Source organism: Aythya ferina, assembly GCF_964211825.1.
Source record: "Aythya ferina genome assembly, chromosome: 24".
Taxonomy (NCBI): Eukaryota; Metazoa; Chordata; class Aves; order Anseriformes; family Anatidae; genus Aythya; species Aythya ferina.
The window spans coordinates 1,733,320-1,757,341 of NC_140322.1; the positions used below are offsets into that span (position 1 = coordinate 1,733,320).

Sequence of the window (24,022 nt, forward strand, 5' to 3'; positions counted from 1 at the left end):
AGTCTCTTAATCATGCTTTTCACACTAACCTCCAAGCACTATCTTGCAAAGACAGACATGTCTAAGTATATTGTAGTGTTACACCCTCTTAGGGAGTAGGCTGAAGTGTATATTTATCAGTAACTGCAATTGCATAAAGCACAGGGACAGGTAAATTCATCAACAGAACATGACGGTTAGGGATAGCCCAAGGTCAGGAGAAAGAGACCCAGGAATGGCAGGAGAACTCAAGCTCATTTTCATATTCACCTCTCAGGAACAAGCCCCTGTTAATGTTTCACAGGAGCTTCTGCAAAAGCAGGGCTCAGGAATGACGCATCTTAGTGAACACATACTCCCTTCTCACCTCTGAGAACAGATTTAGTCTCCTGGGATGAGGGAAGCATCCAGCTGAGGAAGGGAACAGCAGGCAGCAAGGTATACATTTGGATGTTTCACACTGCTTTCCTGTTCCTCTTGGCAAAATTTATGGAGCACTTGGCTTCAGCTCTCAGACATGCACATGGAAAATAAAGCTAGAAGGAAAGTTAAAAGGTCACCCAATCTACCTCCTACCCTAAGGCAGGATCAACATCCTATGAAACATCTGTCCAGATAAGGTGTACACAGTTCACACAGGTAGACCTGAGCCTGCCTTCAGCAAAGAGACTAGATGGTTTCCTGTACCGAAGTTAAAAGCTATGAACATATCTCCTCTTAAAAAGATCAACTGTTCCAAACACTCATTGCCAACTCACCTTGTCCCTATACACACAGATTAATAAAACCAACTTCTGCCTTATCTGTGCAATTTCCCACACAGTTCCCGTAACCTGCCCATTTGTGGAACAGTTACTGGCTAGCCACACGTTCCGCCACATGTACTGTACCAAAGGATGAAACTGAATGATGAGCACTGTGTTTTTTATTTTTAAATTAAATCAAGACTGGGTAATTTTCTTAAAGACAATTCAGTTAGGGATTAATAGTTCAGCAGTTGTCCACTAACTTCCTATAGGATCTTTTCTAGTAGAAATAACAATTTTTTTTTCAATCCATGACCTGCTTTTCATGTAGAATTAGGTGCTGTAGATGTAACTGTAATATACTGCCTGTATTTTTTCTGGTTCAACTATTCAAACTGAAGCATAGGAAAGAAGTGGAAAGCTTACTTACTCTCAGCCTGGCTTCCAAACTGTTGAACCATAAAGATTTTGATTACAGCTTCTTCCATTAGTGAGAAAATTGTTAAAGTTGGTTGTCACTGGTTATGAAGAAACTGACATGGCTTCAAAAAAAAAAAAAAAAAAAAAAAAAAAAAAAAAAAAAAAGGAGAAGGTGTATTTTTGATCCTGGCAATTTAAGTGTTCCAGTTTTCTGAACATCTTCCTTCATATATTGGCACAGCCTAGGGACAGGGAGATACAGTGCAACTTTTCAGTTGTCATTCTGTCAGAGGCCGCTGTAGGACTCTTCCCATGCCAGGAAAATGCTTTTGTCACAAAGTCTTTTCCAGGACTCCAGCTAGTGCACAGCATGTTAACTCAAACAACTTGGTGAAGTGACACAAACCTCATCAAGCTGCAGAGACTCTTTTGACCTCTGTGCACAGAAGGTTTCTCCCTGGAGCTCTGAATGATTTCTTTCCTTGCTAAAATTGCTGGTATGCAGGTTTACTCCTGGGGCTCGCAGTAACACCTGTGAGTTCTAACATGCTGCAAACAGACTGCAACAGACTGCATCGCACCTTACATAGCAGTGGGAGGCTGAAGGTCTGTGTCGCATTCTCTCCCCACCATGGTCAGTACAGGATCCACGCAACGACCCGAGCTCAGCCTACCAAGCACAGCCTGCAATCAAAAACTTGAAAAAAAAAAAAAAAAAACCATGTAGCTATACTTGTTTTAAAATGACTGCCTCAGACTAATATTTTTTAGAATATGTATGCAACAATACAATATTAATTCTACAGCAATGCATACCACAACTGGCATGAGGTTCAAGGAGTAAAAACTTCACATCACTGTAGACAGCGTGACACAATGCTGTAGACAATGAAATAATGAGCTCAAAACCTGATCAACTGTATCTTAAAAAAGATTTAAAAAATATTGTTACCCACTTGTTCTTTTTCAAGAAGCTTTTTATACTCTAATTTGCAGTATCTTAAAATCGTGATCCATGGCATGCGTACGATTACTACCCTACCTTAATAAGCTATCTTGCATATAACACAAGTCGCTGATAAATGCCTACTTGCTGCTCTGCCTGTGCTTCACCATTTGTATGCTACTGAATTAATCTTATTAGGAAGTATAATATTCAGAGCATTTATTCCTTACTTCCTTTCATTTGTATAAATATGTTGCTCTGCCATGTCCTAATTGCCTAACATCTGTTAGAAGGAAGAGAAAATAAACACATTATGGCAAGAACAAACTAATACCCTTTAAAAAGTGCAAATGTAGAAGTGTTTTGCAGAGTGGGCTGAGAGAACCAGGAACACCAAAGCCAAAGAAGTGAAAGTCATCCAGCCCGCTGAGCAAGAAGCTTTTGTCATAATCAGTGCTACCAGTGGACTGAATCACTGCTACTAAGACAGACAATTAAGTTTACTCGGTTCAGTTTTAGCTTCTGATTAAAGTGTTAATTTACTCAAAGTGGTGTTTGGCCACGACACAGCGCATGTGAATGCGGGAAGGTCTGAGAGAAATATTTTCTACTCAGGCACTGCTAGCAGCATCCTGGGCACATATTCAGCTTTTTGCATACAGGACCTCCCCAGGTCCCTGTGTCAGTGCCCATTCATTAAGCTGAACGTTTCTGGGTACGCTGCCAGTTTAGGGCCAACTGATGATATTAGCTTCCTGTACAGTCACTAAAGCCCCCCCAATTCACAGTGAATGTGAGATGCATTTAGGCCGTTCCTCAAAACGAAGGACAGAAGTGCTACAAGAGGAACATGAAAGCCTACGTGTATCCTACCGACAGTGGCAGTTGTCACGAAGTGTTAAAAAATGACCTTCATGTTTCAGCTAGTTTTGGTCCGTACTTTACAGGCTCGCTGAAGCAGCTTATTAGTATCTCCATTAGCCTAGTGGAAACAATTTTCAATAGTAAAAAAGAAATCAGGGCAATTGAGTAGATCTGTCTGCTGTAAGGAAGAAGTTGAAGAGACATGCAGCTCTTAATTTGATTTCACCTGCTCAAGAAATATTGCTTCAATCTTTCCCTTGCCCCAGCTTGTATTTTAACTCTTGTTTAAAAGAAAACAAAGCCTAATTCTAAATATTGTAAAGTCCCAAGGTGTAATCTCAACCTGCTGTATGTTACTTGTACGCTTTAATGTCATTCTGACACAGCAGACAGTTACATTTTATTGTGTGATTTCACGAGTGACTTAACCACAGCCACGGAGCCCTGGAAGTAGTTTCATCTTTGCAAGTTTTACGACTTCTCTGTTACTGCCATTCTTTGCCTTACTCTCAAAAATGCATCAGTTATCAAACCAGGACTAAAGTGCGTGCAAATAAGGAGTTAGACTTCAGCATTTCCCCCTCCATATTTTGCAAGCTGAAGTCAAATCACTCACTGAGATAGCATCTTGTGAAAAGAGGAGAAATCACTTCCAAGAGATTTATCATTCAGATCACTGCTCGGGGAGCCCAATACCCTCCTTGCTTCACATCTGAGCAAAACATATGGAATAATGTAGGTATGGTATAAGTCAGCCCACAGTGGCAGTTTTAGACTCTGTACATCCTACGCTCTCAAGTCATGCATGAAACATTTTCAGACCCAACTTCAGGGATGAAATTAGGGCAGTCAGGACTTCAGGACAGCTAATGTGATCTTTCCCTCCCCTGACCACAGCAGCAGGGGCACAGATTCACTTACCAGAGAACATTTAACCTGCCTGGGAGCATCCCTCCACTAACACTGTCACTCAGGGACTCCTGTGCTCTGTGTGCCTGATTTCATACTTTCTCCACCCAACCACTGGGTGCTGGCTATTAGTAGAAGCAGTCATGTTTTCAGTACATTTATTCAGTACTCTTAAATTACAGAAACAAGGGGCGTGTCTATGGAGAAAGGTGGGAAGAAACAGCACTGGATAAAGGAATACAAACCACATTTGTGTCATTTTGTTCTGCAAGTAATTCAGCTGAATATCTGTAGAAAAGAAAACGGTTTCTTACAGTGTAGTGAGCAACTGACTGCACCAGGGAGAACTGGCTTAGTGGTAAAAAAGCCAGTTTGAAGAAAAAATTGTCTTTCCTGATACCATAGAATTGCCACAGCAAGAAAACACAGCAAACATTTATCAGTTCTATGCAGAAACAGGCCAAATTCTGAGCAGTGCCAGGTAGTGCCCAACACAGCACAGATGGGAAGAGCACAGGAGCTGCAAGAAAGCCTGAGAAGAGGCATCTCAGGCAGCAGGGATAACTCACGTGCTGTGATTTAGCTGACACCATTCTGCATGGACTCTGGCGGGTGACAGTCACCGTGCACGGCTGGCCAAGCACACACACAGATCCCGGGTCCAGATCAAATAAGCTTGTGAGGCAGAGGCCGAAGGGAAAATCCTAACAGTGTTAAGTCTGTAAAATAGGTAAGATGTGCAGCATAAGCTACATTACCAAGAGCTACTGGGCATAAAAAAATAATAATAATTTTTAAAAAAGACTAAGTCTTTACCCTGCTATATTTACATACGAGGAGTAAATCTTACCTATTAATTATTAGAAGTAGGTGAATAAACTGCTGGAAATCAGGGCATATTTCCCCTCAGATTCAGTTCACTGCCTTTTTTTTTTTTTTTTTTTTTTTAAAGTAGATGAAATTCTTCATGTGTTTGGCCTTTACTCTCTACTCACAGCATCCACAAACACTGCAATGGTTTGGCTGATGGACAATTCAGTCCCCCACTCTCACTGAGGGCTCCCACAATAAATGCAATACAAACTGAGATTTCTCAAGATCAAATTCATTATTCACTCCCTGTGGCTATTTAAGCATTCAATCTGCTCTTTCCTGGTTATTTGCTCCAGAAACAAACTGCCACTTGAATTTTCATGAAAAAGCAAACTCATAAGGACCAGCTGAAAGGAGACTGCAGAAGAATGACAGCTCTAGGTAGAAACAGTCCCTCTTAACTTCTGGCACTTCTCAGTGTGTTAGAACACAGCCTGAAGTGACAGGACACCCCACAGATGTGCACTGACCGAGATCACAAAGAGCTTACCCTTTACAGACCACAGAGACAATTTTCCTCCCCTGTTTCTATGGGGGGACAAACTGACTCATTGAGAGACTACTTTGTTGACTGGAAATCATACAAGCTCTTTGCAGTAAAGCTGCTAAACAAATTTACTGGCACACTTACCCGGTAGCACAGAGCAGAGTGTAGGGTAGCCAGTCACCAGGAAAGCTTTTTTCTCTTCTGATGACCCTTTTTCAAAAAAAAAAAAAAAAGCCCATCTGACTAGGCCAGCCAGCAGCAGCAAAATCTAATATATACAAGATATTTTACCCATAAATAAGGTTTCAAACCTCCAGAAACACAAATAGATGATATAGTGTTGATGCCAAGCTAGGAGAGTCCTTAATTTGCTTGCTCTGGCAGGAAAAGTGGAAAAAACAAATACACATTTGTTTTTTCCAGTGGGTTAGCATTTTCTTTCTCTCGGTGCTGGACAGACCATCTGAGCAGAGGGGAGGCAGCACTGCTTTCAAATGTTTATTTTTAATGAGCAAAAACATTCTGCCTTCACTTCGCAGATGCAGCTACAGGGTAAGACACAGCCTTGCCTGGGTGGTTAATGGCTTTTTGTCAGGACAAGTTCATACGTTCCAAGAACACCACGTTATCCCAGCCTTTATGAAGAACCTATGAAGAGTGCATGCCTTAAAACTTCTGGATCAGTGAATAAGAGAAGGTATTTACCCTTTTCTTGCTATCACGCAGAACGGCAGATGCTGGCTACAGCCGGGTTACCCGGGACTTGCCCCAGCTCTGGCAGCGCTGCAGGAAGCTCTTGGCAATCTGAAGACTTAGTGGCCTTTCTAGCAAACCTCCCTGGGAACTGGAAACCCTCAAACTGCACTGGCTGTCATTATGCTCACCACAATCTGTGACTTGGCAGCGCTGCATGACTTTGGACAGTCTTCCTTGCCAAGGGACAAACTAATTCACACATGGAGTTATGGATGCAATCATCTCCCTTTTAAAGCCCATTTCTATCTTTAATTGTATGCACACAAGGACCACCTATTCTCTTCAGCACATCAGTGAAATTCTTAATTTACAAATACAGAAATAACTCTATCCCTCCATCCATGGAGAAGGACATTTTGCCTTTAAATGTGGAGACATCATTTCAGCTTAACTTCGTAGAAAGAATTTGTTGAAATCCAACTCAATGTTGGTTTCCAATTTATTCTCCTTTGATAGATGTCCAGTGAAAAAAAATAAAGGCTTAAACATGACTCTTTAAAATCCGTGATGAATGGAAAGCACTCTTCAGAATGCATGAAAGGTAAAGACAATTTGCACTTTAAAGCATGTCTGATTTGAAACGCTTATCTAACGTGGAAGTCCCTTTTTTAATAAGGAAATATTGATTATGACTAAACTACTCTACATACTTAAAGTCAACCAGAGAGGTGCACAGCACCTCAGCTGCTATTGCTCACGTGATGTAAAAAAAAAAAAAAGTATTTACTTTTTGCAGTTCTAGACTCCGTACACGTTATAGTCTCAAGCAATACATGAAACACTTTCAGACCCAACTTCAGGCATGAATGAGTTAGGTCATTCACCTCCAATTTCAGGACAGAGAACATGCTCTTTCCCTCTCCTGATTGCAGCAGCAGGCATGGGCAGAGATTTACCAGGGGAACACTTAACCTGTCTGGGAACAGGGAAACAGCTCCCCAAACTCTACTTCTGAATGCAACGATACATGCTTGACAACAAGTGTCAGAACATGATTTGTAAAAGCCACTCAAACATCACAAATGTATCCAACAGGAAAGAAGTTTTCAAATTATCCTGAATATTTGCCCTTTTTGTGTGCCTGGGAGGAATACATTTTATAATTCACCTTCAGTTTACAAATGGACACACAATGGGGAAAAAAAATAATGAAGCGTGAAATACAAAACCTGCATTTGAACTGAACCATTAAGCAGTAAAGGCAACACAGCTGGATCCAGTTCAAGTGCTCTTACCCAGATTCAGAGTACATAAGAGCCTGATTCAGAAGCTGGGGCCAAAGTACCCCACCCCAAAAATACAACCCTTCAGAAAAGGAAATGGATTTAGCGTATAAAACACATGGGGCAACTTCTCTGCCAGTTTCAGGTAGGAAGAGTTGCACTGAAGGTACAAAGTAGAAAAAAAGCACTAGAACAGCACCAATTTGCACCAGATTAGAAGTTAACTCTTGGCAGCAACAGAGGAGCAATTACAGGCAGGAATTTTGAGCCAGCTTTAGTTCATTTGTTCCTGTGGAAATACAGAGCAACTTCAGGGAAATTACTAGGCTAATGCTGAAGAAAAACGCTAACAGCAGCCTCCAGTGTTCTTCAGAGCCTAGTCAGAGAAACATATAGCCTAATTTTGCATTGCAGTTCTTCTGTAGTCATTTGGTAACTTGTAGAGGCTCACAGGAATCACTAACATTGCTCTGTTGAAGATTTGCATTTTGATTTTCCTTTGTAAGCCACCACAAACACCAGGAAATACATTTCCAAGCATCCAAGTCCTACAGCTAACAGGCAGCTTCTACCACCTGTATTTCCTGTGTAAGCAGCAAAACTTTGCTGGTACGAGGCCTGTACGTTCATCTACACCCAAGCCACTCTCAGCTGCTGCACAAAAGCTCCAAAAAGACCCAAAATCTTGGGACAGCTTAGTGCTAGTTGGGAAGTGTTCCTGTGTAACCACACTGATATAGAAGCCTTTTTGCTAGTAGCAACAAGAGGAACCTCAGTGGGGTTGTGGGACAGGCCACTTCAGAAGAGCTGAACTACAGCTTCAAACCCCAGAGAAGCGGAGACTTTATCAGATGCTGCGGTCAAGTGAGGGCCAGGAAGAGCAGGTGTTTCTTCAGTCACTTCTATTTACTGTAACAGACACGGATTCAGTGTGAAGGGAGGCCGACGAGGCTATTTGGATCAAACCTGGAGAGAAGGCAATTGGCTCAGCCACCTGGCACACTGGGAACAGAAGCAACCTCCGGCAAGCAGCCAAACTCTTGGCAGAGCACAAGGGGGATTTTTTTTTATTGCTAGTACGGATGGGATCAGGTTGGCAAATGGAGATAGCAAGGTTTACACAGGTACATAATCCATATGCTGCGGACATCAGTACTGTTCAAAGAGTGTATTGCACAGAGCTCTGCACACATCATCTGTATTGCTCCCCAGTGCTTCAGACACTGGAGCCATTTTTACACCTGTGCTTCAAGTCACGCAGTCTCTGGAAGCACTCAGAAAAAGATCTCATTTGGGTTAGGACTCCTTCCATCTCTGACTGCTAGTTGGAAACGGTGCTTCTGAGCTACATGGCCACGCTGTCAGTGTCCCCTAGCCCTGTGGTGAGGAGCAGGACTGGCCCAAAGCCATCCTACTGGTACAAAGCAAGCCCAAGGTGAGATGATCCTGGATAGCTACCGAGTCCAGAGCCATCTCGCAGGGCTGCAGATGCATAAAATGAGGTATAATGACCTGAAGAACCAGGTGCATGTTTTTATAAAAGCATATTGCTCATCTGAATTGGATCCAAAACTCTTCAACCACTTTATATTTAAAATGCAGCTTCCCATTTCTGTAGCAAATAGCATTGCCTGCCTTTTAGTACTGCCTGTTCTTGAAGGAGATCGGATATCAGCTATCAATTGCAGTAGCAAGCATCTAATTTGACTTTGGCAGCAAGATGACAGTGTCTTGAATGCTAAATTACATCTGCAAAAAGGTCAAACCCCACGGATACCTGAACATTTACATAATTCAAACAGCTCATCATCAGTTGCCTCTGTTTTATTTTATTTTTTTTAAAAGCTACTCCGAGGCAACAATTTTGACATGACTTTCAGGAAAGTGACTTCTAGTGGGTAATGTTCTTGGGTTTGACCTTGTTTCTACAGAGTTAATTACTGTCATTATCAACTGCTTGTACCTTCAGGAAAAAAAAAAAAAAAAAGAAAGGCAGTCAGTTGTAGGAATCAGCCCTCCCCTGCAATCATTGTAATAAAGCAGAGACCCCTGCCCTGGAGTGAACAGCATTCTGTAGCGTAACACTGCCTCCCAGACCCTCCTCCCTTCATAAAATAACCTAGAGCTGCTCAGGTTACTGCTACATGAAGTTGGTCAGCTTCTCAGCTGGTGCAAACTGAAAGCCAGGCTGGAAAACGCTGCAGATCAGGCACCAGGCAGCAGGTCAGGAGTCAACCATTTCTCAGCAGTGCCACTGATTTCCTCTGCCACTTTTAAAAATTATAATGCAGGAAGAAGTGTAATGAAAAAAGACTTCTGTCCCCCATTTACAGCAAGGAGCAAAATCAGGTCTTTCAGGTCCCATTCCCATCTGTCTGCTTTTCTGAATGTCAGACAAGTCACATTCCCCCTCCTTGCCTCAGTTTCTTTTCTTCTGCCTCTGCCCGAAAGCTCAGTCTACGCAGCAGCACATGCTGAATTCCTTTGGTTCGCAGCTCTCCTAAGCATACCTCATTACTGATAACCTATTCAAGCTTTCCTTGTGGTTTATATTCCGCAGATGAATTACAGCTTTGTAATTAATCTTCCTCCTTATAACTCTATATGTTAATTACCATGATTATTTCTGGTAATTCCATTTTATAAATGCTCCTAAAAGTATGAAGCACCGACTGCACTATCTGAAATGAAATCTCTGTTCAGAAAATTCAAGGAGGGAGCTGAGAGTGTAGGGCACAGTCTTTAGAAACCAAGATGAAACCGTATGGAGTGCTGAGCACTTGGTTCTTCGCTGGACTCCTCCTGCCCCATAGCTCCTTAGCCTAATTACCATCAGAGCAGGAACGTTTTGATCTTCCTCACTCACAGGGCAAAGGACTCACTGAAGGACTATTCCCCTCCCCTCACATCTCTGGCAAAAAAAAAATAAAAAGCAGAAAGTTTGCTTTGAGCGAGTGAGTTTGCTCCCTTCTTTGGAAGGAAACAACAACAAAAAAAAAAAATACACACCCCAAGTTCCAAACACAGTGAACACCTGTACCATGAAAAGAAACCTCATCAACCAGCTGCCTCCCTCACTCCTCCTACATTCCTGCTTGGCACATTATGTAGCACTTGTTCCCATGTCATCCAGCCAGCTTCAGTGGTCTGCCTTATTAGCCAGCTTGCTACTTCCCTCCCAGCTCATCTCTCCACTTGAATTCTGCCTCCCTCTATCTGAATTTCAAGGGATGATATTTTTGTTGTTTGAGACCTAAACCATGATAGAAAGACATGTTTAGGGTTAATAAGCATCTCTATCAATAGAATATTCAATCAGTATGAATAACCATCACATCTCTCCCCACCCTTCTGACTGATGATAGCTAAATTACTTCTAAATATAGCCCTTAAAATTTGCATTAATCCCGTCTGCCTCAAGCGTGTTGGGTTTATTGACAGCATGAAGATATAAGCCAAGCACCTGCATGGAACACAAGCTTATAAAATAGGAAATAAGAGCAATCCAGGTGAAATGCAGTTTCCATTAACCTTGTCTTTTTGGTTCCATTTCTCCGAAAGCTAAGACTACCACCAAATAATCTCATTGTGGACAGCTCTGTACTTCAGCCTACCTAGAGAACTTCACAGCAGTAGCACAGCCATTACTGTCCAACGTGGAGATATGAAGTAACCAGAATGAGAGCTTCTTCATCCAGGAATACTAAGATCTTTAAAAGAACAATAATTTGATAGTACTGTGTGTCCATTTAAAAAAAAAAAAAAAAAAAGTGTTACTAGTTGGTGTATCCAAACACTGCAGCCCCCCCAAGCAGTTCACATCATAGCAGAAAACAATCCTATTTATAAGCTCTGAGGATTTCCTGGAGTAAGTGGGCAAAAGTTGACATTTGTTAACAGCCACATTTGTTAGTTTCTGGCTTTCCCCAAAGAATGCAGTACCCCAATCGAGAGCGTGGTCTTATGGTTCCCTTAGGTATGTACAATGAAGAACACTGAAGCATAGGTTTTTTATCCTACCTACAAGTTGTTTTCCCTTGATGGATGGGGCTAGGAGAACATCCTCTTATGTCGCTTTGATGTTTTTCAAATGTTATTATATCATTGAGTTTGCTTCAAATGCAGCGGTGAAGCACGCTACATCCCCTGACATCAAGTGGAAAAGCCTCTTCTGCAAAAGCCAAGGGAAGAATGGAGAATGAGTAAGACACATTAACAACCTGACAGGAGAAAAAACCCAACCACTGAAACTACTTAATACTATATGAATCTATCTGCTGACAGGACAAGGAGTCCGTGCTGTTATTATTGCTATCTTGCAGAATGATGATGCTTCTGGCAGGAGTAAATTGTTCAGCATCCATCCAAAAGAACTTGCCATCTAAACACATAAGGCAGAAGCATTAGGGGAGCTAGGAAAGCCTAAGCAATCCAGTCAAGGTGACTCTGCTGGTCAGCTGGCTATATAAATTCACACAGTATCAAATTCTTTTCCTGCCCACCTCTAAGATGCCCTCAGGAAAAAGCCAAAGAATTTTACCAGATGGATAAATTCTTCTAACAAGCCAGATGCAGAAGGCAGGCTTTAGTTTGGGCAGCTCTGCTTTTCCACTCTTTTGTTCTAACCACCGAGCTACAAAACCTGGTTTTATTCCTTTTGTGCCCCTGCTCTTGCTTTTACCATTCCCTTGCTACCATTTTATGGTCTGTAATATGTGCAATTCTGATTTAGGGCTGAAAATGCAAAGTCTGATTGATCCAAAGTTTCAACATGCATGAATCAGCTCTCTGTGTAAACCCATCCTATACAGTTAAACAGAAGAATAAGCTGAATTGTCTCTTCTAGACTCAACACGTATGAATCAATTCTCTTTATAAACCCACCCTATATATTTAAACAGCAGAATAAGCTGTTTCTTCTAGACAGAGAAGCCATCTCCAACTTACCAATGAGTAAGAGATATATTATACTGGTCCCTTGATGAAGCCAGCAAAATACTGAGCTGTTAATATTCCTAAAATTCTTAATAAAGCATTATAGATTTATGAACTAGGTGAAGACCTTCAAGCAATCTGAAACCCAGCAGATTTCAGAGCAAAAAACTGTATCCACATCAAGCATGCTTAAGAATCCCACCTTGTGATCTGCCTGATATACAGCCCAAACTTCCCGAGATAGATCAATGATTTTTAAACAGCCCCTGTTGTTGGATGCATTGATAGTCCTGCATGCCCAGAAAATATTCCCTCTGTTGAATCATCAAATCCCTTTTTAGGATGTAACAGGGGAACCTCAAGTGTCCAAATTACTTACCACCCCCACACCTCCCATGTGATTTCCCACATTTCGGAGACAGCACATTTCTCTCAAGGCCACTGCCAGAAAAAAGAAAAAAAAAAAAATCCTATTTTGCTATGCCCAGTACAGTTTTCAGAATGATTTATAGTACAGATTAAACAGGGAATCTTCCATGGTAAAATGACTTGTTTAGAGCAAGGCTTTTGAAAGGTAACTGTAGGAACTGGTAAGACTGGAGCTGTCACCTATTGGCCTTGGTACCATTCAGTCAATACTTTGTGCTTTAGGAAGTCTACAACAAGCCTCCAGATACACGGCCGGAGTCAATCCTGTTTTGCTCTGGTGTAAATTACAAATAACTCCATTAACTCCTGGAGTTACATCAAAGCAAGAGGTAAATAAGGCCCTGATCATATTCCCTCTAAGGACAGCCTGCCCATCACCGTTTGGGTTAATGCACTTTGCTGCTAGTTCTGGGCTGTTCGCCATCAGTAGTAATTGGATTGCAAGAAAGGCAGATATCTGGTTCCAAATGACATTTTTATCAATATCTGTCTGTTTACAGGTGCCTGTCATAACCTTCAAATACACTTAAATAACTCAATCATCCAAGCATTGAACATATGCTGGGAAGAAGATTCATCAGGCAAATGCACAACTACTGCCCAAGTTTTTGCCTTCTAAAAATGCTAATGAAAGAACTCTTCCTTGCCCAAAACGGAGAGGCTGTGTAGACTGCATGGCTAAGACATCACAACAGAACAAGTAAAGCAAATATTCACCTCCAAAAAGGCTGGGATTTTTCTTAACTTTCAGTAGAAATTGCTGTTTAAGGTTTTCAACTAAGAAAAAAAAAATCCTGGAGAGTGCCTTTTTCATTATTATTATTAAAAAAGTAATATTAAATGGGTATCGTTTTAGATTCAGACATGCTTCAGTAATACCCCGTGACAGCTGTAGTAGTTCCACCATATGCCTGCCATAATACAAGTACATAGTTGCCTCTATTCAACATACTGATATAGAACGACAACCCTATCAAAATTCAAAGCCTAACCTTTTAGCCTCATTTGAACCAGAGACAAATGTTCCCTCTAATCCCCAGCTTGTTTAAGGATCAAGTGAACCCAGGTGTACCTGCAATTGAACTTTCATTCTGAACTTCAAGTCTCAAAACAGCCATCAGGACAGGCCAACCTATACAGCAAGATCTTACTGTGTAAACTGAAAATTATTTGTTATTCCTTATAACCACTCTGACTGCAAGAACATTGCATGCTCCCTTAAAATACAGAGCAGGACTTTTTCCCCCACCCTGTTCCAGACTACAGGGAGTCATGGCAGGGTCTTACTTCCTCACGCTTCTTCCCTGCATTTGAAGAGCAGACAGCAAAACTTTGAATTTACACAAAGGTGGCCTTGTCCCTGCAATAAGAATTGACGTCAGAAAGGTTCAAAGTTAACATACAGTCAAACACTTTCCTGACAGCTCATTGAATAACCTGAACCCTGTTGAATATCTCTACCTTGAAGAACGTAGCTTATTCTTATGTCATTGATGAAAACAGAGCAATTCTGACCTCAGATTCTGCAATCCTTTATTTCTGATAGGCCTCAGTACTATTTGGAATGGCTCTGGGGAGAGACTGACATGGTGACTACATAGGATGTGTGTAGGAGAGACACCTATTTCTACAGCTGACTGCTACTTTTTTTTTAATCCGAAGTTTCAGTTCTTGTAATCAAGTGATTACTGCTTTCCTTAAGCAAAACAAGACAGACTAAATCCTCACAATTACAGCCAAGAGATGCAGAGTTAAAGGGCTCAGAAAAAAAAAACCACACAAGTTAAATTCAAATATGCATTAAGAAAGCCTCATGACATTGGAGAGTGAACAGGGAACTCCAGCTCTTGGATGGACACTGCAAACTCCCAGAGCACAAACAAGTGCAACCACTGCATTTGGCACTACTACACGCACTGCTGCGAAAACACCAGGTTTAGACAACATAACACTGCCAAGCCCTCTCAGCAGAGCACATGCTAGCTTAAAAAAGGAGAGCCCCATCCTCAACATGCTGGTCCCTCAAGCATTCTAGCCTCCACAAACTCGTGTCTATTTATTTTGCCTTGCTCATGCAAGGGCATTAGAAGCTTAGATTAGAAAGAGCCTTATGCATGTCAGATTAAAGCTCTGTGATAATGTCTTTAATGTTCTACTTTAACAATAAATTTAATTAGGACAACAAGGAGGAAGGGAGGGCTGAAACCTGCAAAGTGTTGCCAGCAACTCCTTTTCAACATCTGAATTGGAATGGCTCCTAGCCAGATGAGCAATTATTCCAACAGCAGACGGACAACCCATGCATGTGAGGCCCATATGCTCCTGCCTAGCCCAGGCAAGGAGCTCCAGGATGTTCTGTCGCTTCCCACCCTGCTCTCCAAGCAGATCTAAAAGACACCCCCTGCTCACAACACTGGCCCCTCAGAGGACAGGGATCTTGGGAAGCAGACAGCCTCAGATCTTTCCATCTCTCTAGCCTTCAAAATAACTGCCCACTGTCACCTGCAGTGGGAAGCAGGGACAGAAAGCTGCAGGTCTGTGTGATCTCTCTCCTCCAGCTCAGTGTGGAGGATGTGCTCAGAGTTAAGTGCACAACCCTTGGAGCCAGCTTCCTTCAAAGACGGGCAGCAGCACAGCCAGCCTCAGCTGGGATAAATAAGCCACCATGCTGGGGTGAAGTGACATGGCTTAACACCCCCCAGCAGACAGAGCAGATAAAAAGCAACCCTTAGAGCTTACAGTGCCTGAGCTGCTGCGAGGAGCTCTTCAGGTAGCACTGATGGCACTACAGAAGAGCTTCTTGCTGGAAAAGCCCCATGCCCCTGTGGTGTTTACACCAGCACTGACAGATCTGTGCCTGTGATCCAAACCATCGAGTGCAGGGAGGGTTGGCAGCCAGGTCAGTAGCAGCTCACGTCCTTCAGGTGAAGGCAACACAAAGTGGTGCAGCGTTAAGTCTCTGCGATGTCCTCGCTGTTCTGAGGTACTCCAAGGTCCTGCCGTGCAGGGCACTTACAGCCACACAGGGGCTCCTGTAACCAAACCTTGCCAGTGTCATCAGGGCAGGGGATGACAAAGCTGCGAGTGAACAATCCTCAATCAAATACAATTAGCTCAAGTTTAACCACGTACATGCTGCTAGCCTGTTGCACCAGCAGGGTAAAAGCACTCTCGTGGATTAAGCTAATACTTTTTATTAATTGATGCACATCAACAGAATGACAGGTAGCTGAGGGGCTCTGCTCCCTGCAGTTTCTGTAATTACGATAGACACACGCTGATTCCCAAGCAGCAGGGGAAGAGGCTCAGAAGCCCAAGTCTCAGTAACACTCCCAAGAGGAAGACATCCTCAAGTCTCCCACCTTGAGCCAAAAGGGCCCCAATCTTTGCTTCTTAAGCATGAATCACCAATGATTCTCTTTTAAAGCACTGCCTGTCCATAGTCTGTAGGGAACTGGAACTACTCGCATTAATAGTAGCTCTTGCATATTACATTTACAGAGCCCTTTGTCCAAGGATTACAGACTTTGCAAAACTTAATTAATTAAGCTGTAACCCCCACACACACCTCCATACAGTGCATTAAATTCTGTCAGCATTTTTAGACTAAAGCACTATTTTATAGCAGTTATTAATTGGCTGTAGGCATCAAGTTCTCACCCAGGGAAAGATTTAATTCCTGCCTTTCAAGCACTAAGCTTAAAGTGGGAACTCTTGGGGCTTCTACGTTTGGGTTCTGCCACTGACTTGCTCTCCTGGCACCAGACCTCTAATTACTGGACATCTAGCCAGTCGCTCCCTTGGGGAAGCTGAGACATACAGTGGATACCCAAGGGATTAAAGCAGGTACCTCAGAACGATTGGCAGTGTACCTGCTAGAGCCTGCCATGCCTAAAATAAATGGCTCTGGACTAACTTTTCTTTCCTTTGGATGCTCTGATGTCACGCTGCGATTCTTTCCACCCACTCATTGTGCTGGCAAGCTTCAGCTTATCCTTCTTGTCTCCGTCTGCAAGGCCATCACATAAACGGGAAGTGATTTTTCTGTGCTCTGAGCTGGAACACATGAATACCACCAAGCCTCCTGAGGGACTCTGGTCCAATCTACTTCCTTGACTCCCTTTGATGCATTTCCAGGTGTTCAGCCTGACTCTCACTCCACACAACAGAGCACAGTGAGGGCCCAGCCAAGATGAGGCTCTCTGATGCCCCTGTTACAATTTACACTCAAGTTTCCCACTTTGACTCCTACCTGAATCTTGTGCTCTCTCTCCATACCAAGAGCCAGGATACCCATTCACATTTCTAAATCTGAACTGAAAGTGGAGGTAGTCTGACCGTCTGTCACAGAAGAGACAAATCCAGATCATTAGAGGGATAACCACATCACTGCTCCCCACGAAATCCTTCATGTTCTGCAGGACTATGGTGATGGGCCTCATAGCTCCAGCTACAAGCCAAAGACATTTCTGCATGCGCAGCTGAGAGCTGATATTCCTCAGTCCCCCAGCCCCTTCATGATTTATGGATTATGTTGACTAACCTTTGAAAATATTGTAAGATCCGCAGATGACAGGGTTGGTGTCTGTGACCCATGTCACAATAGAAGTATTCTTTATCTTCTGTAGAAAGCAGTGGGATTTTTATAGAGTACATGTATGAGAAATAGAGGTGTCTATTTTTGTCCCCACTGCGAGAGAAGCAAGCAGAACATTCCATGGTGAGGCCTGATAAGGAAACCAAACAAAATTAGAATCCACAGTCCTCAGTGGGATCTTCCTATTCGAAAAAGACTGCAATGGAAAGAGGCAGGAACAGAGAGAGCACATCTATCAGCACCTGCACATACCATGGACCAGTAAAAGTTTTCCGAAAAGCTGGAAAGTGGACTGATGAAAAAGGAAAAACACACTAATTGCAATGAAGGGGACCTAAAGCAGAACAAGCCTCCCCCACCTTTAGTTTCAGCCTCATTGCACCAGGCACCCCGGAGTCGAGGTTTCCTGACAGAGCAATGCCACCAGGGTCTGCACAAATGGGAGCACACAGGGAAACGTGCCGACGGGCAGAAGAATTGAGGTTCCTGCTTCCTCCTGACCCAGCCAAACAGCCCCTCTGCTTACTACATAACCTTTTGCTCTGTTCTCCATCGCTTACTGCTGTGATGAAGAGATGCTACGTTGCTGGGAAGAAAAGGGTTATGAGCACAGGGTTTAAAAATAAATCAACCTTTGTTGTTTTGGAAGCAATCTATGGAAAGGATTTTGTTGTAAAAGGCATTGTATAAATGAAGGCACTATTATTGTTTGACAATAAAAACCAAACAGTTTTCTTATATTTGCTTGGAATAAAGCCATTTTGCAGATGTCTTCAGACAGACTTTTTAACTGCTTTCCACAGCTTAATTTTCTCTTTTAGGTTTTTATTACATTTAAATTAAAATTATGCCTGTAAGCAGTCAAGGGCAACTTTTAACAAGTCTATCATTGTTGAACTTTTCACTGCTCATATCACCTTTGCTCAGGAGCCTGTAAACAAACTTTAGCCCTTTTCTGATACAAGTCATCCTCTCTGCTTAAGCAAGAGCATTCTTGTCAACTCTAACTTTGCACTTCCAAAATAACTGCTTTCCATGTTATGTTACTGCACTACTTATGCATAACAATTAGCATTAACGGAAGAGCCAAAAGCCCCTGTGCATATCCAAGGCTATGCTCTTTAGGAAACAAACTATCCCAAATAACTGGATGCAAGGAATAACACAACAGATATACGTTTCCACAGAATGGCTCACAACAGTGGACAGTCAGGAAAAGCAGACCCAAAAAGCCACACCTCTTCCCAATGCAAAAGTCTAATTTCAGCAAAAGCAGCTTGGAGCAGGAAAAGGTTTACCTTATTATAAAAGTATCTCAGTAAAAGTGGCTGGTTGTGAGGATCCAACAAGAGTTTCTCTGTAGCTTTGGTTAGGACCAGAAGGGAAGAGACACTTACACCACCTTCTTACACCACCCTGCAAGAACAACTGATCTTGCTTCACTCAACAGCAATGCTTAAGCTCTTCAACAATTTTCTACCAATTTACGCTTTCAGAAAGTCAGAAACGAGGACTGCAGTGTTGGACAATGTCCTCGTGACAGTCAGTAAGTCAAAATAGAGGTGCGGATGTTTTGACTGAGGTCTCCTAAGCTTAATTTACTCAGACTCCCAACATGGAGCAGAAATCATCATGCATCACAGCAGCGCTGGCAAGAGCAGACACACACGGAGACATTCAGCTGTGTAGGCTGTGTTCACTGACTGAACAGCCTCTCCCCTACCTCCTCAGGGACGTAAGAAGAAAGAAATTTTATTTTCTGAGTATTGCTTTGAAGTAGCCTGAGTACAACTGTTTGGCAATCCCTCTAAAAGGAAGGCTGCATCTAAATCACCAAAGCACACTATGAAATACCAATGGGAAATACCTCTATAGAGGTTGCCTTCTTGCTCTTGCACCTTTATATTTTCAAGGTTCTTCGCTTCAGTAAAGGCAGCTGCAAATGCTGCAGGCCTAATTAATGCAGCACGTTGAAGAGGAGATCAGCACACCTGCTCTCTAATAAAGATTTTACTTCTGTTGCTATATTTATTCTTGTTTCACTCAATCTAAAGTAAATGCTATGCAGACCCAAAGCTGCTCTTTGCATATGAAGAAACACAGCAAGAGCCCCCCCCAGGTAAACAGATTTAAGTAAACAATTAAGTTATCTCACATATACTCTCAGTTAACTCCCATGCCTGGATTTAGTTCATATTTTCTGGGTTGAATAGGTCTTGTTAAATTCAGCTGTAACTATTAAAGCAATCTTCAAATTGTTTGGGGGGTTTCCTTCATTAAAAAAGGTTCCTGGGATGGATTCTCCTAGGACCAACAGGTACCAGGAAAGATGTGTTTATTTATTTAGCATTTTTTGCTTCCTGCAAATGCACTGTCAAGTCTGTGGAGCTACAGGCATCTCAGTCAGAAGGGCAGCCTTTATCTAAGAGAAGGAACAGCCCTGTGAGGGAAGCCAGCCTATTTTGCTCAACACAAGCTGGATCACCTGAAAATTTGGAAAGAGAGGTGCTTCATAAAGCACGCAAGCCATCAAGCATAGGGCAGTCTAGATTACAAAAGGCACTTCTCAGCCCTAAGAGCGAGCTAACCTCCAGCATTGTGCATTTTCAGGCTCCCTAAAAGGTAAACTAACAAAATCATTTTCCTGCTATTCAAAAAGAGAGCCTGCAGAGCTGTTTTCAACCATGCTCTCTATGGTACCTCGTTCTGCAATACCCGAAAAAAATTGTTTCCCAATCCATATATATCCTGATGCATGTAAAATACAGAGATGGCTCATAGTTTACCAGTAGCAGTAGAATTTAGTTTTCCTGTCCCAGAGATGAGGGGCCACACAAGGACAAAGCACTCCTGCAAAGGACTACTCTGCAAGCCCTAACAATAGCTTGCTTGTTTATACACTCAAGTCATCTTTAACAGAGATCACTTCAGGACAATAACCTTGTGCCTAATTACACCTTAATAATCATTCACATTACAGAGGCATCTACAATAAGGACATAAGAACCTAAGTTCCTTCTGAGTCTGACTTCTGTCAGCAAATTAATTAAACGCACTATATACAGAACAACAAGAATTAGTAAACATACAGAAGATACTATGCCAGTAACCTACAATTTTAGTCATAAGAAGTAAGCACCAAATACTAAGATGCAGATTGAGCAAAGTAAGTTTCTACGCAGAGCTTCGAAAAATATCTTATTCACACATTCCTATGCAAACTGGAACACCCAGGAGGGATTCTTCCAGATGCTTACAACCTTTCCCTCCCCAAGTCTCAGAGTTCAGTTGAACTGCACTGCTAACTCCCTTTCCCATTTAAAGTGTAGCAGTTTTCTTTCTTTTCCAATCTGAACCAGAATTCAGGCAAACAACACCTTAATGTGAACGATTATAGATACAATCAGTGTACAGCTGTTGATGCAAATCCAGACCCAATTTTAAAATTATTACCAAACAATAGCTGCATGACCCCATCTGTCTCATGCCCAGTGGGCTGCAGGGGAGCTCTCTCCACAGGCGCAGCTAAGAGACTTGCTCTATACTGGGTTTGATCAGCATTGATTCATGGACCACATCAATAATAAAACCTCTTACTAATTTTAATGGTGAGTGATTGTGCTCCCGGTTCAGGGCTCAGTCAAGATGTCCTCAATAAAACAAGAACGATTCCATCACACATCCAGAGGATTTTTAGAAGCTGTCTTTGTGGCTGCCTCTCCCTCCCCCTCCCCAAAATTTGACAATTTTATTGATCTTAAGTATTAATTCTTGGTGAGCTACAGCCACTTCATACCTCACCATGAGGTTGCCATTTGCCCTGTAGGTTAAGAAAAGACTTTAAAAAAAGACTCACAACATAATTAAAAAGATACTTTGACTTGATAAATTCTAAATACAGTGAAAAAACAGCATGGGAATATCAGTTTCAAGTAAATAACTACATCACCAGTTCATCAAGTACACTGAGAAAAAATAATAATAAAAAAAACAAACACTAGCAGTAGTCAGCAAATTGCTTTGATGGCAAATGTTAACTCTGAAAGGTTTTGGTTATTTAGAGTTGCAGCAGCTCAGTGTGGAGACTTTTGCTATTCACTTAGCTTATTAACACTTGGTGTACATGTTTGGAGAGGGTGCTGTGGTGTATGCATACTAACAACTCTATAATCTACTTGAGTAAGGCATCCCTGGACACTTTCAAGAACCACAGAGGGAAAAAAAACAACTCCCAGCAGAGCCAGGATCCCTCCTAGGGCTCTGTGCCTGGCAGACAGCTACTTGCTGAGCGCACCCAGCAGCACGCTGTGCTCCACCAAATCACCCGTTGCTTGGTAGTTGTTCCTGCAACACAAGCATGCTTGAGGTGACACAGATAACTTCCGTCATTAAATTGCTGTTCTCCTAAGAAAAATGCACTATTTACATAAGTAATTGTTAAACTCACCACAGGCTGCAGCAGGCTCAGGTAAGAAGTCCAGCTCCTGGCGTTTTGGGAAGACGCATCTCCCTGAAGCGCTAACAGCTGGCACAGGAACCAGCACCGGGTCCAGGGGAGGGGAAAAAAAAAAAAAAAAAAAAAAAAAGGGAAAATCAGAGCACAAAACACACCTTTGCATCTCAAAAGAGCTAATAAGCTGTTTCCTGCTAAGTCTTCAGCAACCCTCAGCACCTGGTGCAAGGCTGCTGAGGACCTGGAATGTTCTGGAAGCACCTCCAAGCCACTGAAGTACTCACTACAGGCAAGCAGAACTTCCCTTTTCTTTCATTTCTGTCTCTTTATAACTACTGAAACAGAAACTACTGAGACTACTCAAAAAAATTAAAACTTCTGAAACTACTCAAGCAACTCTAATTCCTCAAGCACCCACCGTGGTCTACCTGAGACGTGCTAGCAGCAGTAATGGCCACAAATGTACCTCAAGTAGGCTGCAGCAGGGATAGGCCTCATTGAAGGGCAACCAACCTTCACTCTTGCCCTCAAAAAAATAATAATAATTAAAAAAAAATAAAAATGAGGTGGGGGGCAGTAGGAAGGCCAGGCCCTGAGTGCCTGGTGGGAACGCCATCTTCTTACTGGTCTGCCGGGGCCACGGGTCTTCAGGCCCCTCCCAAGAAACAGACGTTTCCTTGCACAAAATCAGGTAAGTCTTTGTGCTTTTTTATTAATTAGTTTTGTTTGGGTTCAGGTGATAGTTGTAGTGTCTGCTGATACCTGCTACAGTCTGTAGGTGGAAGCTAAGAGTGCAAGGACTTGTACCTGCTTCAGGCTGTGACAATATTCGTTCGTAAGTAGCCAGTGTGCAGCCCACAGATGAGAAGCTGTGCATTACGTGTTATTTCCCAACTGTAATAAGCAAGCCCCTGGTAATCCCCAGACAGTTGGCCATCCCGTTTCTTGTTATACTTCTAGGTGTGAGCCCCGTTTACACCAGCACCATCACCGCCACAGAGTAATTCAGCATTATAAACTAAATGCTAAGAGTCCATGTCAGACCTGCTGCCCTCAATTTTTTCCCTTTTACAGAACTTGTGTAGTTTCTCTCCTGAGTTTAACATGAATGAAAACACGAACAGCCTTGTGAATAGGAAATGTGATGCTGCGTGGTACACTTTTAGCACTCTGCATCAAGGATTAGATGTACAACTCCTGTTGCTATAGCTTTCATCCCTCTGAGACTTGCATGTGTCACATATTCTGAATGAGGTGCGGAACCAAAGCAGGGAGAGAGAGACGTACAACAAAGGAAGGAGCCACAAGCAAAGCGGGGATCCTTTCTCTTAATTCTGGCTTTATGATTCAACACTTATGATGTCAATAACTTCAAGCTGTAAACAGTAAGCTAGCAAAAGGTCTGTGTGGGAGGGAGTTAAATTTGTGCTCTAGATGACTGGCATTCCTTGCAATTGTTAGCCTGTTTCAAAGACCAACGTGTTCCTTATGAACTCTCATTAGCACTGATGGCCTTCCCAATGGAAATGCCAATACCAGAAAGACCAACAGTCCCATTTAGACTCTATGCAGTGCCATATGCCTGAGTCTCGATAACAGAAGTAGGAAATTGTATCTGTTTCACAGAACTATGCAGTCCCCTGTGCACCTGGTATGTTACTAGAGGAGGTAATGATAAATGGGATGGAGTCTACAGGAGCTGGTTTGTTTTGCTTACTACTCCGTGGAAAGTAAAGGGAAAAAGTTGCATCTCAACCAGACAGGCTTCCTCCGGAGCTTTACACGAGTAACAACTTGTTCTCTTTGGCAGTCTTTGTAAGAGGTGCTAATCCACACCAGACCTGTAAAGTTAAGCAAGCATCTGCTCTGAGGTGGTGTCCTGCATGGCTTTGGTTTTGTTTGGCACAAAAAGTGTTCCACAAAAAAAAAAAAAAAAAGGAAGGGGAAGTAAAATAATAATAAGGAAAGGGTTATTTCTTTTAATCTAAAAGAAGAGGCGAACATTTTAGTGTCATGTTTCCACTGCTCCTGGTATATTTCTCCCCAAATCAGTGTAATGCTTTTGTAGATGTGGCTTCCCATCCTGAGTGGCTCAGCCCCAAGGCCAAGTATATTATGGAAGAACTTTGGGTGTTTTTACTTTTCCACACTGGTAAATGCTGAAGGCAGTGTGTCAGGAAGAAAATTGGTGCAGCCCAAGTTTCTATTATGACAAATGAAGTGAATGTTCATTTTGTGGACTTTTTCCCTTACATGCAGGGATTTAGAGCCATGTCCAAAGGCCTGGTTTGGGTCCTGCTCCAGCTGTATATGAATTGTGCTCCAGCTGACTCAGCTTGGGGGCCTGAAGGGGGTAAATAATGGGTGAAGGTCAGTAATGTATGAACTATACATATCACTTGGCT

General features: G+C 42.4%; 1 protein-coding gene across 1 annotated transcript in view; it reads right to left on the bottom strand.

Annotated features, from left to right (window-relative positions):
• CSMD2 (CUB and Sushi multiple domains 2) overlaps positions 1-21,742 on the bottom strand; it is a 325,013-nt gene extending 303,271 nt beyond the window's left edge. The window contains exon 1 of the mRNA XM_084497137.1: positions 21,612-21,742. The gene's annotated coding sequence lies outside the window, so the exon portion shown is untranslated. The remainder of the gene's footprint in view (positions 1-21,611) is intronic.
• Between the last annotated feature and the right edge of the window lie 2,280 nt (positions 21,743-24,022).